Genomic DNA, 15,355 nt, shown 5'->3' with positions numbered 1-15,355 from the left:
TAATTTTAATATCTTCAGGAAACCCACGCATACAAATACTTTATTTCAAAAGACTCTAACCATCCATGGCAGCAAAAAACAGCAGCATTCAGATCAATGATTTATAGATTGATAAATATTCCTATGTCAAAAGAAAATTATGAAAAAGAAGTGAAAATTATAAAACATTTTGCAGTAACAAATGGATATGATACCAAATCTATTGATAAGATGATATATAAGCAAAAATATAAACAAATTAATCCACAAAATGATAGAAATTCAGAAAATAAGGAATATATTTGTGTTCCATACAACACTATTCTCAATAAGGCAATTAGGAAGACATTTGCAAAACAATTTTATTTAGGATACAAAACAACAAATAATGTTTTTAATTTAATAAAGACAATTTCTAATAAAAAAATACAACAAGAACAATTTAAAAAATCAGGCGTTTATAAACTGGAATGTAGTAATTGTGAAAAATTTTACATTGGTCAAACACGTAGATGTTTTCAAAAAAGGTTCAATGAACATATTCAGGCTTTAAATTCAAAAAATACTACTCAAAAATCAGCGTTTGCTGAACATTTAATTGAGAATAATCATAATTATATCAATATAAATTCTAATATGAAAATATTAAGCATTGGTAGTGAAAGTAATAAATTGAATGTAAAAGAAGAATTTTATATCTATAAAACTGCAAAATTGAATAGGAATAATTCAATAAATATAATCCAATTTGACTTAAATAATCCTATTTTTGATAAAATTGAAATGAATAAATAAAATTGAAATTTTAAAATATAAATTTAAAAACTTTTACCATAAATAATTAGTCATATAAATTTAAACATATGTCAGTTTTATATCAATTAGTAAACAGTTATTGAATTTTATTTATTTATTTTAGAACCTGAAGATGGTTTTAGAACCGAAACTAGTTGTTCAACTATTTTAAATTTTTTAATAAATAACAGGTGCTACAAGTTTTATTTTGTTTTATTAAACATCCAAATATATAAACAGAAGTTGCTAGTATAGGATTAGGTACTGAACTGAATATAATAATGTAGCTAAAGCCGTGTTTACACCAAAGTTATTAACAAAATGTTTATTTCTCCATCCCTATAGATTCTATTAGGTTGAACATAACTTATCATACACATGATGAGCATAATATGTTTGTTCCCTCCAATCTAATAGGATATATAAGGACGGAAGAATAATCATTTTGTTAATAAACTTTACTTTGGTGTGAACGCAGCTTAAAGTTATGTAGGCCTACCCACTTCAGCAAATTGTTTACAAAACTTTAAAACGTGTCTTTCATTTTTAAAATAGTATTTTGTGAAATATTGAATTAATTTGACAAAATAACCAGCCTTAATTTATATTTGAAGAAATTCAACTGTACCATACTAAGCTTTAGTACATATATGTATTGTGTATGTATGTGTTCAATATACGTGTATTATATACATACAAACGTGTTATATATACGTGTATATATGTATTTAATATGTACTACTGGCCTACACTACAGGTCTACTCTCGAAATTCTTCAGAGAATCAAGTATAGTATCTTACTTGCAAGAAAGGGACCTTCCTTAGAGATTTTGATCTTCAAAGGAAAGAAACCAAGAAAACTGCAGATATCAAAACTCAGTTTGAGAAAATGTAGTCTTTTACTTGTGAATTCAGTCCTTGAGAAAAACGGTCCCTTCCACTTGGAGTTTTTCATTGTTCTATTAGCAAAATATTTTTCGATTTCCAGGTTCTTGGATATTTAGTACTATCTTGATCTTAATATCAAGCAAAGAATACTGGGCGATTCTAGATAGTTCGACAAAGGAAATTGGTTTTGAAATAGAACAGGCTATAACAAGTTGTCAATTTAGAACCAATCGATAAAATATGTGTCATAAAGAACAAGGTTTTGATATCAATCACAAACTAGGCAAACACTATCAATAGATTGAATTCATGTAGGTCTTTAATCATGCAGTTGTATATTTTTCCTGATTGATATGTGCATTATTTTTGGTAGTCTATTTTGGGAATAGAAGTTCATACCGTATTTGACTGACAACATCTCAATAGTAGGCTAGATTGATTTTTCACAATTGACAAAATATATACTTGGATTAACATTCTAGTAAATTTGGATTATGATCAAACATTATTATTCGTTCCAAACAGGAAAATTTTCAATTTTGCTGATAGCGAGTTATTCATTTTAAAATGAAAAAATGAACTATAAAGACCATCTTACACCGCCATAACGTAGCTTGAAATACGTCACATACCCGGAGTATCTCATCCTAATATTAATCCATTAATATTGAAGGAGTAATCTGTTTATTTCAAACCAGTGTAGCATAGTAACGTAGATTCAACATTATCAGCAGATATGACGACTATGTATTTCAAGCTACTTTATGGCGGTGTAAGAAGCTCTCATTATTTTTCTTCTGAAAGATTTCCTTCCATACCTATTATATTTGCATATACATTTCTATATTATGCATAAAAAATTAACAAAGTAATTTTTTGCCCAAGTATTGATTTTGATGGAACTATTTAGAAGTTTATTTAGGTACAATAAGAATTACTATTACCACTAGGCCTTATGCACTTATAACTATGGTAGCGAGGGTGGGCCACAATGAGACGAAAATCACTTTTTCAATTCTCATAATTGTTTGATTTGACAGAATGCATAGTTTGTAATATTGCATTTTCTCAATGAAAAATCGAATCTTTGATTCGATATTCAAATATCAATATAACTTGATAGTAAATATTGGTGTAATTGATATGTGGACTTAATATCTGCCTGAAATTTATCAGCTATTCTAATGTTGAATAATTTACTGTTGTGGAATTCTCTTTCTAAATTGAAAAATCATTATAAACAATATAAAGATTAATAAATTCAAAACAGATTCAAAATAAAGTTCTATTGAGAAAAATAAATGTAAATTGTAAACTTGTATTTTTCTATTTGGGAGGTTGGCAATTGATGACATGTTTAGGTGGGGCACTTGGAACTTCAGGCATCTCTCTAAAAAAAATAAATGGCTGCTGGCTTGTAGAAGTGTTTTTGTCCTCTTGAAATTTTTCTTTATAAGTGAAGTTTAAGATGTTTCGATTGATATCTGAATATTTTCATTAGTTTCCCAATTTGTGTTAAATGTTTTGTGTAATATTGAAAGTCTGTAGCCACATACATGAAATTAAAATGTACAGAGTAGTATTTAGCTTGTAAGAAGTTTCTGTTTCAAGTATCAAATGGGTCTGTGAAGTATTTTTGCATTTTCAATTGCCCAAGCTTTTTGAAAATTATAATTTGATTTGCTCTGAACTGGACTTCTTATTCATAGGCATTAAATCCATTCATGATTTCTCAAGATATTAGTATAAATTGAACCGATAATTTTCCTTGGGTGATAGGTGAAAACTATTAAACCTTTTTGGACAAATTGGTAGCATGGCAAAATGGTACCTCTGGTGGGACCGAATTACAAAATAAATATGTCCCAAATTGTACACCCTAGATATAGAAATAAATCCCTGGTTATAGAAGTTATTAGTAGGCTATAATATCTTGATAAGTTATGAATTGTAAAATGCTGCTGAATGGGAGATCAATTCTAGAGCAATCAAATTCTAGGTAATGAGTAGATATCAGTGCATATTAACAAAATGGCATACAATATGCAAAACATTAAAATTGATGATGAGTTAATTAGCTATTATAAAGCAAATGTTAGATGAGCAAGATGCCAGGTTTGATGAAATGAAGCAAGAATTTGCTAACATCAGATTAGAGCAGGTTAGTATAAATCTTTTATTGAAAGATACACAAGAAACATTGATTAGTAATTGTGAAAATGAAAGCAAATTGGATCAAGATAGTTGTAGTGTTGAAATAGAAGTGTCAAATGTAGAGATACAAGATGAAGTAATTCAAGTTTCTGATAATGTAGGCCTAGTTACTGTTGTTGAGAATGTCAAATAAGCCTATTGAAAGTGTAGAATTGAGTAAAGAAGTAGGTAGGGAGTTGTCTTCACTGAAAGTCAACTATCATGAAAGTACTATTGCTACATTGAAGATTAGGAAAACTATAAACAAATTGAACATTTCTATGAATCAGATTACTACATCAAATGTAAGGAAGATTGTAAACAGAGTGAATGTTTACATGAGACAGGTTTCTGTAGAGGTTAGAAAAAATGTAAACAAGATGAATCTTGCTTTGAATTAAGTTGATGAATTCAACTTTCAACTGAAACTTGAAAGATGTATTAAATGCATTCTCAAGTGAACTTGACCGACTATTGTGAACAGAATGGCTTTGTTGAACCAACTGAACTCATGAATGAAATCATGTTCTTGAAGAAAACAAAGCACAAAATCACAATTGATTTGTTGGTATTCAAAGGTTGTTTTAAGTTGTTCCTGATATGATGAGAATGAATCACATGATGAAAGGGTATTCCCCGGCACTATGTTATGATTAGGAATCCTGTGTTATGCCGGGATTCAGAATAGCATAATTGCTACTGTTTGAGCACTGGACTGTAAGGTTTTGAAAGAATTGAAAACTCAAATACTTTGGATTATTGTACTTGCAAAATATGAAATGTTAGAACACACAAAACATGGAGCTGCTTCAGGCGCTGATCAACAACTGAACTCATACTACATACTGAATGCATATTACAAAGTTCTGCCACCAGGTGGCACCTTCCTACAGTCTCAACATACCACCCGCCAAAAAATTTATCAATTTTTTATAAACACACAAGAAGAACATGTAAACAATTGAATATGAATCAATACAAAATAAACAATCGTGGAATTATTAAATATGAAAAAGTTGTGAAATGACAGTCATTGTTATTGTGATGACAATAGGCATAATTTAGTGATAGGCCGGTTGATCACATGATTGTCAGTCAGTACTGAGACAACACGCACAACACCATCACTACCTGAATGAAGAAGTTCAACTCTTCCAAGCCTCCATTTAAGTGGTGGGAAATTATCATCCTTGACAAGAACAATTGAATTGAGTTCTATGTTAGGTTTTGAGGTTGTCCACTTTGGTCTTTGTTGGAGTGCACACAAGTAATCTGTAGACCATCTCTGCCACAGTTGCTGGTTGAGCCATTGAATGTACTGCCATCGATCCAATTGATTCAGCTTGATATCACTCAGGTCAGGGTCAGGTAAGGTGGTCAAAGGTTCTCCAATAAGGAAATGGCCGGGGGCTAGGTAGGTTGAATTGAAGGGATCATCTGATATTTTGCAAAATGGTCTGGAATTCAGAGTTGGTTCAATTTGAGCCAGTAGTGTAATTGCCTGCTTGTAATCAAGAGAACTATTAGCAACAATGTGATAGAAATGATGCTTCATGGATTTTACTGCACTTTCCCACAGTCCTCCCATATGTGGTGAACTTGGTGGAATGAAATGCCACTGACAAGATACAGATGATAGATTCTCTGATATTATGTTATTGTTCTTCTTCAACATCTTATACAAGTCTTTGAGTTGTCTTGATGCTCCAACAAAGTTTGTACCATTATCACTGTAGATATTGGCACAATTTCCTCTTCGAGCTACAAATGTATGAAGTGCAGCCGAAAATTATTCTGTGGAAAGGTCACTTGCTAACTCCAAATGTACAGCTCTTGTGGTGAAACAGATGAAAACGCACATATATGCCTTAATCTTGATTTTACTGCAATGAGAAGTCTTCAGAAATATTGGTTCAGCATAGTCTACACCTGAGTTTAAATATGGTCTTGCTGGGTTCACTCTCAAAGATGGTAAATTGCCCATCAGTTGATTTTGTGTATCTCTCTTGAATCTGAAACACCGGATGCACTTGTGAATTATGCTTCTTACGATTTTTCTTGCTGTTGGGATCCAATATTCGTGCCAGAGAGAGCCAATTAGAAGTTGTGCTCCAGCATGTAGAAGTCTTTCATGCTCATTCTCGATAATAAAGTGAGTCAAACGATTTTCAGGTGACAGGATAATTTGGTGTTTTGTCTCAAAGGGCAATGCAGAATTTTGCAGTCTACCACCAACTCTTAGTAAACCTGAACTATCCATAAATGGATTCAATTAAAGCACTTTTGATTTGTCAGATGTCTCTTGTTATCTAATGCAAGGAGTTCTTGTGAATATGACTGGCATTGAGCAATTTTCTGACAGGTATGAAGAGGTGATTTTAGTTCCATCACTGACAAAGGACCTGTATCTCGAAGGTGTTTCTTTCTCTGACAATTATTTATGAAACGCAGACTGTATGCAATAGTTTGTTGAAGCCACGAGAGAGTGGAAAACTTGCTGAAGAAATATTTATCTGGTATGTCCACAACTGCCATCAATGTATCAACCTTTTTTAGTTCAGGGATATCCTTATGTAGTAGTGGTCAAGTCACAATAGGCCATTGAGAAGAATTTTCTTTGAGCCATGGTGCTCCTTGCCACTGCATAAGTCACTGTGAATTAGTTGATCAGGTAATGTTCCTCTTGAGACCAAATCTGCAGGGTTGTTATGTGAACTGACGTGATGCCATTTGTAGTCTCTAGTTGATTTCTGCAGTTCACTGATCCGATGACTAATGGATGTTTTCAAAGTTGAAGGACATCTTTTTAACCAGGCCAGAACAATGCTGGAGTCTGTCCATAGATGAACCTCATCAATGTTAATGTTAAGGCTGCTTTTTACAGTATTAATTAGATGAGAAAGTAGTAAGGCACCACATAACTCAAGTCGAGGAATTGTTTGTCTTTCGAGGGGTGCTACTCTTGATTTGGCACAAAGTAGTTTCACCATGATTTCTCCATCTGAATTCACTGATCTGATGTAGACACATCCTCCATAAGCACTTTCTGATGGATCTGAGAATCCATGTAATTGTAATTGAACATGATCTTTAATGATTATGACTCTGTCAATCTCAATATCATTTAGTTTGGGCAATGCATTGAGTAAGGTTTTGCAGTTGTTTTCTAGTGCCAGAGGTAACTTGTCATCCCAATTTAATTTCTCCTTCCAAATTTCTTGTAATTGTATTTTACATAGAGTGACTGTTGGACATAAATTTCCCAAAGGATCAAATATTGATGAAATGATACTCAGTACCTTTCTTTTGGTACACTTAGTTATGATGAACTGTTGACTCATCTTTATTCCACTGACAATTTGAAGCTTTTCTCGATCTGGTTGCCATCTGAGACCCAAGGCCCTGACTGTTCATTACCATCAAGATTCAAATCAATTTTCGTCTCATGTAGTTCTGATGGAATGGTTTGCAGGAGTTGTTTACTGTTGGAAGAGAATTTCCGTAATTCAAAATCACCACTTGCAGGAAGTTTTCGCAGTTCTGCAACTATCTCAATTGCTGCATCTAATTGATCCATTTCACTAATAAGATCATCAACGTAAAATGATGTTTTCAATGTCTTGATTGCTGTCTCTGAATGATTATCCCTTTCATCTTCTGCCAATTGTTGAAGACATCCAGTTGCAAGATATGGAGCTGCTGAAGTGCCATATGTTACTGTTGTTAATTGGTACTCCTGAACTGGTTCTGATGGTGATTTTCTCCAAAGTATTCTTTGGCAATCAAAGGAACTGGGATGAACCTTAATTCTCCTGTACATTTTACTTATGTCTGCAATGGAAGCAATCTGCTGAATACAAAATTTGAGTATTATAGGAAAGAGTGAGTCGTGAACGACATGACCTGTCATAAGGATTGAATTTAATGATAGATTATTTGTTGTCTCACATGATCCATCAAACACAATGCGGACCTTGGTTGTTGTGGAATCTTCCTTGAAAACAGCATGGTGTAGCATGTAGTAACATAGTTCATCTGTAGGAGAAGCTAGTCTCATATGTCCAAGTTCAATGTATTCGTCAAGGAATTTGTGATATTCTATCTTCAGTGGTTCATTGGATGCTAAGTGACGTTCAAGTCTAAGGAGCCGGTCAAGGGCAATTGATCTGGATTCACCGAGTGTAGATAGTTCTTGTTCCAAGGGTAATTTTACAACATATGATCCACCATCAGCAACAAAATGTTTTTCACATGCCTTTTCCTCAAGAGACCAAGTTGAACCTTCAACATTTTCCAATCTCCAAAATTTCTCCAGTTGACTGTCAAGTGACTCAATTCGTTGAATGAAGAAGCTCTGTTGTGGTTGATGCAAATCTTGTAGTTTGTCCTGATATTCTCCTGACACTAACCAGCCAAACTGACTATTCTGAAAAATTGGATACTGTCCTATTGGTTCTAGTCTTTCCATCAATAGGATCTTCATGAACACTTGAGCTCCTAAAAGTAAGTCAATACGTTGAGAAATGTTAAATCCTGGATCTGCCAATGTCAAGTCTCTTGGAATTTTCCAAGAACTGGAATCAATTATTGGTTGCTGGTAATGAGAATGTGATATTTGGTACAAAATTACAATTTAGTGACACAGAGAACGATGACACTAATGAACTGATACAAATATTTACAGCATGTTCTTAAATCGCTTCATGTATAGAGATTGAACTGGGTTCTATGTTGCAAAGTTCACCATACTTCCATTATCAAACACACACCAGACTGTCATTTGATTTCCATGCTCATCACTTACATTGACAAGTGCTGTGGCCAGTAACACTTGAGTTTGACCATAGCTAGAGTAACAATTCTTAATTGCTGATGGATTATCATTTGAACTGATATTTTTAGAATTTTCAATCGAATTTGAATCATTGACTGCTGATGATTTTCCACGTTAATTAGTGATTTTGTAGTGGAGAGCTATATGATGTCTCTTTTGACATTTGAAGCTCGATGTTTTAGATGAACACTCTTTTGATATAAGTCCTGCTCTGAGGCAATTAATGCACAGATTGAATTCATTCACTTTCTTTACTCTGTCATCAATAGATAATTATAGATACTTCATACATTTGTGTAATTTATGAGTACCTTTACACAACAAACAACACACAGAATTGGTAGCCATTAATGTATCAATATGATGTATAATGTATAATGTAACATGATTTGGTTTATTTATATATCTTGTAGAATAGTGACCTGTAGTAGAAGGAATGTGACCCGATGTTGAGGGAATAGCATGCTGATTATTGTTTTGAATCAATTGATTTGTCTGTGATTTTTGTCCTAAGAACTCCAACAATTCATCAAGTGTAATGATAGTTTCAGATTTATATGATGATTCAAACTCAACTCTCATTTGTATACTTATGTTAGCTAAAATCATTTGTACAAGCAGTAACTCTCCTAAGTTAGCATCTGTATCAAGGGCATAGATTGCATCAACATTTGTTTCAACTGCATTGATCAATTGTCTTAATTGACCAGTGTCACTTTTGTGAACAGTAGGCAACTCTTATAATGATTCAATGTGATTAGCAACAATTAGTCTTTTGTTTCCATATCTTTGGCAAATCGTCTGATAAGCATTTTCAAAATTAGCATCTGTTATTGGAATATTTCTTATCAATTCATGTGGCTCTCCATGCAAACATGACAAGAGGTGATGAAAACGTTGAATATTTGAGAGATCTTTGTTGTTTAGTATTAATGATTCAAAAATGTCCTTCAAATGATACCATTCACGGAAATCACCACAGTAATTTTTCAAATTTTTCAGCAATCTTATTGTAGGCGTGTTTCCAGTATTAACATCTGACAACTTAGCATTACAATTAATTTCTTGTTTAACTCTACATTCATCTATCAGCTGTTGTACTTTGGCTGACAGCGAATCTAACTGGTTCTCAAATTCATCACAATAATCTAATTCCTTTTCTGTATCATCTGAAAGTAATTCTATCTTATTTTGTACAAGCTCAAATTCTGTTGAAATCAATGATATTCTGTTTTGTTTCAGATTTAATTCACTGTTATCTCCATCTTTAACAAATGCCTTCATCCAATTACATAGTTTAGTTAATCACATTTTCAAATATCCTCTTTGATTATCTTAATATCCTCATTTTCCATCACTTTTTCATTTTCAGTGCTATCTCCATTCTTAGTCATTATTATCAATCAATTCTATAAATAGGATTTAATTGTAAGGAAGTGACAAAGGGAACGATATGTAAGGTGAGAGTGATAAGCCAGCTGATAAGCTGATAGATCTTACTTGAAGTAGCACTGCCTGTGGATAGTACCATCGATGAGCCACAGGAACCCCGCCCGTTGAAGACGTTGAGTAGAGCAATGATGGAGTAGAGCATGATAATCGCAATGTTCACTTATGTTCCATAATGGAATGCAGAAATACACATGAGACATCTGGAGTCCAGCACTGCTGGTGAGTGTGAGTGCATAATGGCAGCCAGACACAGTGGGTGGTCATTCAAGCTGCTGTTCAAGTTCAAGGTTGCATCAATTGAATGCAATACACAATGCAATGATTTCTTACTTCATGCATGCATGACAAAAAATGTTCTTCCATATTCACTTTATAGTGATTGATTACTGATTCACTGTTTCACAAATATCGGCCCGGTTGACCAAAATGTTTGAGCACTGGACTGTAAGGTTTTGAAAGAATTGAAAACTCTAATACTTTGGATTATTGTACTTGCAAAATATGAAATGTTAGAACACACAAAACATGGACTTGCTTCGGGTGCTGATTGACAACTGAACTCATACTATGTAGGTACTGAATGCGTATTACAAAGCTCTGCCACCAGGTGGCACCTTCCTACGGTCTCAACAGCTATGCAGTGTATGGTAAGAGTCCATAATTTATTGTGTCTGGTTAGAACGCAAACAGTACAGTGTGTCTTATCGCTTTTAGTTCCCCCCCACTCTCTCTCTCTCTCTCTATCTAGCTCAGTCTATCTCTGAGGAGGAGGAGAAAGGTGCTATCACCCGGCAGAGCTGGCTGAGACCCCCAGTCATCAGTGAAACCGCAATGTTACAACCGCATCAAGTAAGTTAATCTGCTTTATATATTTTTCCTCGTTTATTGTAATTGTGAATCATATCCTTATCACAAATTTATTCATCCAAGTTCTGAGTTTGTTCTTATCAATTTTTATCTTCTAATTTGAGTGTCAAGTGTTCAAATTTGCGAGTGTGATTGTGAAAAAGCTATTTCATTTCTATTATTTTGTTGTATTTCTCTCAGTCTGTAATTCCAAAACGTGTTTCATTTTTCAATCCAAAATGTGCAATATCATTGTTTGTGAATCACTTATCAATTATCCTTATCGCTTCCAACATTGTTCTTTCCAACTTCCAATCAGTTCGGTTCGGTACGCGCACGTGCCTAGAAAGAGCACAAATAGGAGCAGCAACTGTCAGCTGGCAAGCGGTGCTAGCGCCACGTTCGCCTGGAGAGAGAATGAATAGGAGCCACGTCAACCTGCACAGACGTATGCAGCCTTCACCTGTAGTCCTGTACAGGTTAGAGAGAGAGAGTGAGTAAGACAGGTGAGACGACACCAAATTCTACCCCATTCAATTCGCACTGTACTGCTCACCCCACAGCCCAACAGCTGTAGCAATAACATTATTGTTATAACCTCCAAGCGTTTGTTCTTTACCTTTTCGCAATGACAGATCCTCTGGAAACTAGCTTAACAGAGTCAAACATTAACATATCTGTCCTAAATCAATCAACAATGGACAGTTCCAACAGTTTCATTCAATACAAATTGCTCTCAAATAAGTGCTTACGACTTATTTGAAAAAAAGAATTCACTTTGAAAAATATTCAAGGTGAAATTTCTCAACCCATGATCACTAAAATTGAAAATGATTTTAGTCTTTTCGAGAGTATCAGTGAACAAATTTTTGAATTATCAGTTATTTATGACATACAAGATACTTCCCTGCATGAAATTCAATTAAAGTACAATGAATTGTATCCACGTTTCATTCAAATGTCAAAACCGCAAACTCCTGTAACCCCCACTGTTAGTAAATCTAATATTCAGTTACCGCGAATTCCACTCACAATATTCAATGGGAATGTCAGCAAATGGAACGAGTTCTACAATCATTTTAAATGTCTCATTCATGATAATGACAGGTTGTCTGCTATTGAGAAATTCCAATACTTATGATCAAGTTTGAGAGCAGGGGCGAGGCGTGACTTTTTGGCTCAGTCATCTCCAGGAACAATTTAGTTGAAAGTTACTCAATCGCTCTTCTGTCTGGCTCGATCTTTTATAGGTGTGGATCCTTTTGAACGCTGAAAAACTGCGCTCAACTGATGCTGTGGTTGCTGGAATTGTGCAGATCAAATTCGCCAGTCGGAGCACCTCTTTGAATGATGAATCCAGGCCTTCTCGTTTCAGAAATTGTAGCAAGTCAACTGGTGATTTCTTTTGAAATACTGAAGTATGATAGAACACTACCAATTCACTTTCTAGTCCTTGAAAATCGAAAACTTTTGGATAGAGTTGTTTCAAAAGAACAAATAGAGTGTCAGGAAACATATCTGAAGTGGAATAGAGTTCAAAGTTCTTGGGATTTCAAAAAATCTCAAGCTTCCCAATGTTGAAAATCACGCTTGGATGTGTCCGATTGAATTATCAATAATTGAATAATATAGCCTCCTGTATTTTTGTTCAGGAGATACATACTCTTCCTTGGTCCTCTTTCTTGTATTGGGGGGTAGGCCCATGGTTGAAACAGTCTTTTCCCACACTGATTTGAAACCTACTGTTTTGCATTGATCACATGATATATCATCTCTTCCAGTTTCCTTTTCCTTGCAATCTTTGCAACTGATCACTCCTTTCCGATAAAACTCCAGCTCATTTTCAAAGTCTCTTATCACATTCAAACACGTCATTATGTCCGCTTGCTCACTTTGCAAAATATTGTAGATTAAATCAGTTTGTGAAAATAACGGCGAAAATGTGTTTAGAAGAAACACAGTCTGAAAACTTTCAAGATATTGAATGAATCCCATGGCAGTGCATCTGTCTGCTCCTTATTTCCACTCATCATTTTCGTTCTCATTGATTCTATTGAAAAATTCTATAATCTCTTCTCTGTAAGTTTCAATAGTGTTCACAAGTCGAGATGTGAAACACCACCTGGTGGGTGCAAAGGATGGTATAGACTTCTTCAAATATTGTTGAACCGCAAATGATCTTTTTGAGGAATGCGAGGAGAATGTTGATATCCCATTGAGAGTAGAGAAAAATACATTACACTCATGAATTACACTCATCCCTTGTGATAGTACAAGGTTGAGAACATGTGTGTAGCAATGTGTGGAAAGGGCAGTAGGGTACTCGTCTTGCACTTTTCTCTGAAGACCAGTCAAATGACCTGACATAACAGCTGCGCCATCGTATGTTTGAGCCACAAATTTATCAGCCAAGTTGTACGTTTCTACAGTTCTTTTAACATGAGCCAACAGTCCCAACAGTCCATCCGCGGAACTATCAGCACTAACATCTGTAAATCCAATGAACCGCTCCTCAATGCATCCATTTTCACGCACAAATCTAAGAATTGTAGACAGCTGCGATTTTTTTCTCACGTCAGAAGCTTCATCAAGCATTATAGAAACAAAACTTGCGTTTTTTATCTCTCATTGGATTTCTTCATTTTCAAAGGAACATCTAGTGATATTCAAAATGATCTGATTACAATTATTATAAGTGACATTTATAATAATTGTAATCAGATCATTTTGAATATCACTAGATGTTCCTTTAAAAACTGTTGCAGTTTCAAAATGTTCAGAAAGTGTAGGATCACACGTTTTAAGAAGATTCAAAGTTTCAACATAATTCCCTTTATTCAAAGATGTTTCCCTCTCGTCATGTCCACGGAATGGTAGCTCCTGCTTGGCAAGGAAACATGTAACATCAATCAACCGTTTTAAGACATCTCGATTCTTATTCACTCTTTGATTATGCAGCGAATTGTTTACTTTCAAAGTTTTATCAATTCCTTCATCTACTCTCTGTCTCCCGAAATTGTATATATAAATCCATGACACTCTGAAGATGACTCTCGGATTTTTCATGGGCTTTGGCTGATTTGGTTAAACCACCTAGATTAATGAATCCTTTCAAAACCCAAACATTCTTATCACGAGAAAACAGGGAACATGGCCAGCAAAATAATCTATTTAAACTTTCACTTCCACAGAGCCATTTGTAATTGTCATAGTTCGAGGGTGTGAAATGTCTGGTGAATTTTCTCTTGTTGTCGGTAACTTCATTGGATAATTTTTTAAAACAGGACAAGGGCGCCTATTTTCAATTAGTAATATTTTTTGTTCAAAAGTCAATGAACTAAAAGGTTTGTTTTTCAGTTGAACAATAATTTCACTGGCCGCAGCTGCCATTTTAGACTAAAAGAAGAATTATACAACACTGCACATCATCTTCAGAAAATAAAGATTCTAAGAATAAACGTGTGAGCCTGTATTATCAATGACTTTATTAAGCTAGTTGAATTGAATTACTAATTAATGATAGATACAGTCTTAAGCTTAAGAACACTAGAAACTAATAGAAACAATAATTGAATACAGAACAAACGGTGTTATTCAATCTAATAGTAATAAATAAGTTCCATTACTCAGCACTCAGTAGGCTAATTGAAATACAAATAATTGGAGTCCATGCCGCTACACTAACCATAAGACGATAAGACATACACTATTCACACTTGTTTATTGCTTTTATCTATCGAGTCTAGTTTAGATACAGTTTTGCAAACTAACACCCTATTATCAAACTAAATAATTATCAAAATATCAATAATTAAAAGGACCGGTTTCCGAGCTCGGGATTTAGCTGTTACTTTCAATAGACTCAGAAATTTGACTGTTCCAAGCGCTGCATCTACGCCCCATTTTAACCCAAATTTCTGACTTTAGAGTTGAAAAGTCTAGATTTAGCTGAATATTAAGCTCGGAAACTGCCCTTAATTATAAAAATAAATTTTGAAAATTGAATTTAAATCATAATAATTATTAATTCATTAACAAATTTCAAACAAAATAATTATATTCTATCACCGTACGGTTTGCAACACTGGCGCGGAACAGTGGAATCGCAGAAAATAGCGATGTCTTCGACCATTTACTACACCATCGTGAGAGGGAGAGTGGGAGAGGGATGATTCAGAAGAGTGGTGGTAACCAATGCTAAATAGCATTACTGGAATCGCATATTTTTGAGAATCACACTGAACGGATGGAACTGATGATGCACTAGTCTACTATTCAAACTTGGCATGCTCGCTAAAAAACTATTCGCTTTTGGTTTCTTCACCTATTTTTGTATTTTCTCCTAAATATTTCAATTCAATTAAATAA

Source organism: Nilaparvata lugens, chromosome 6, assembly GCF_014356525.2.
Source record: "Nilaparvata lugens isolate BPH chromosome 6, ASM1435652v1, whole genome shotgun sequence".
Lineage (NCBI taxonomy): Eukaryota > Metazoa > Arthropoda > Insecta > Hemiptera > Delphacidae > Nilaparvata > Nilaparvata lugens.
This window is presented reverse-complemented; position numbering follows the sequence as displayed.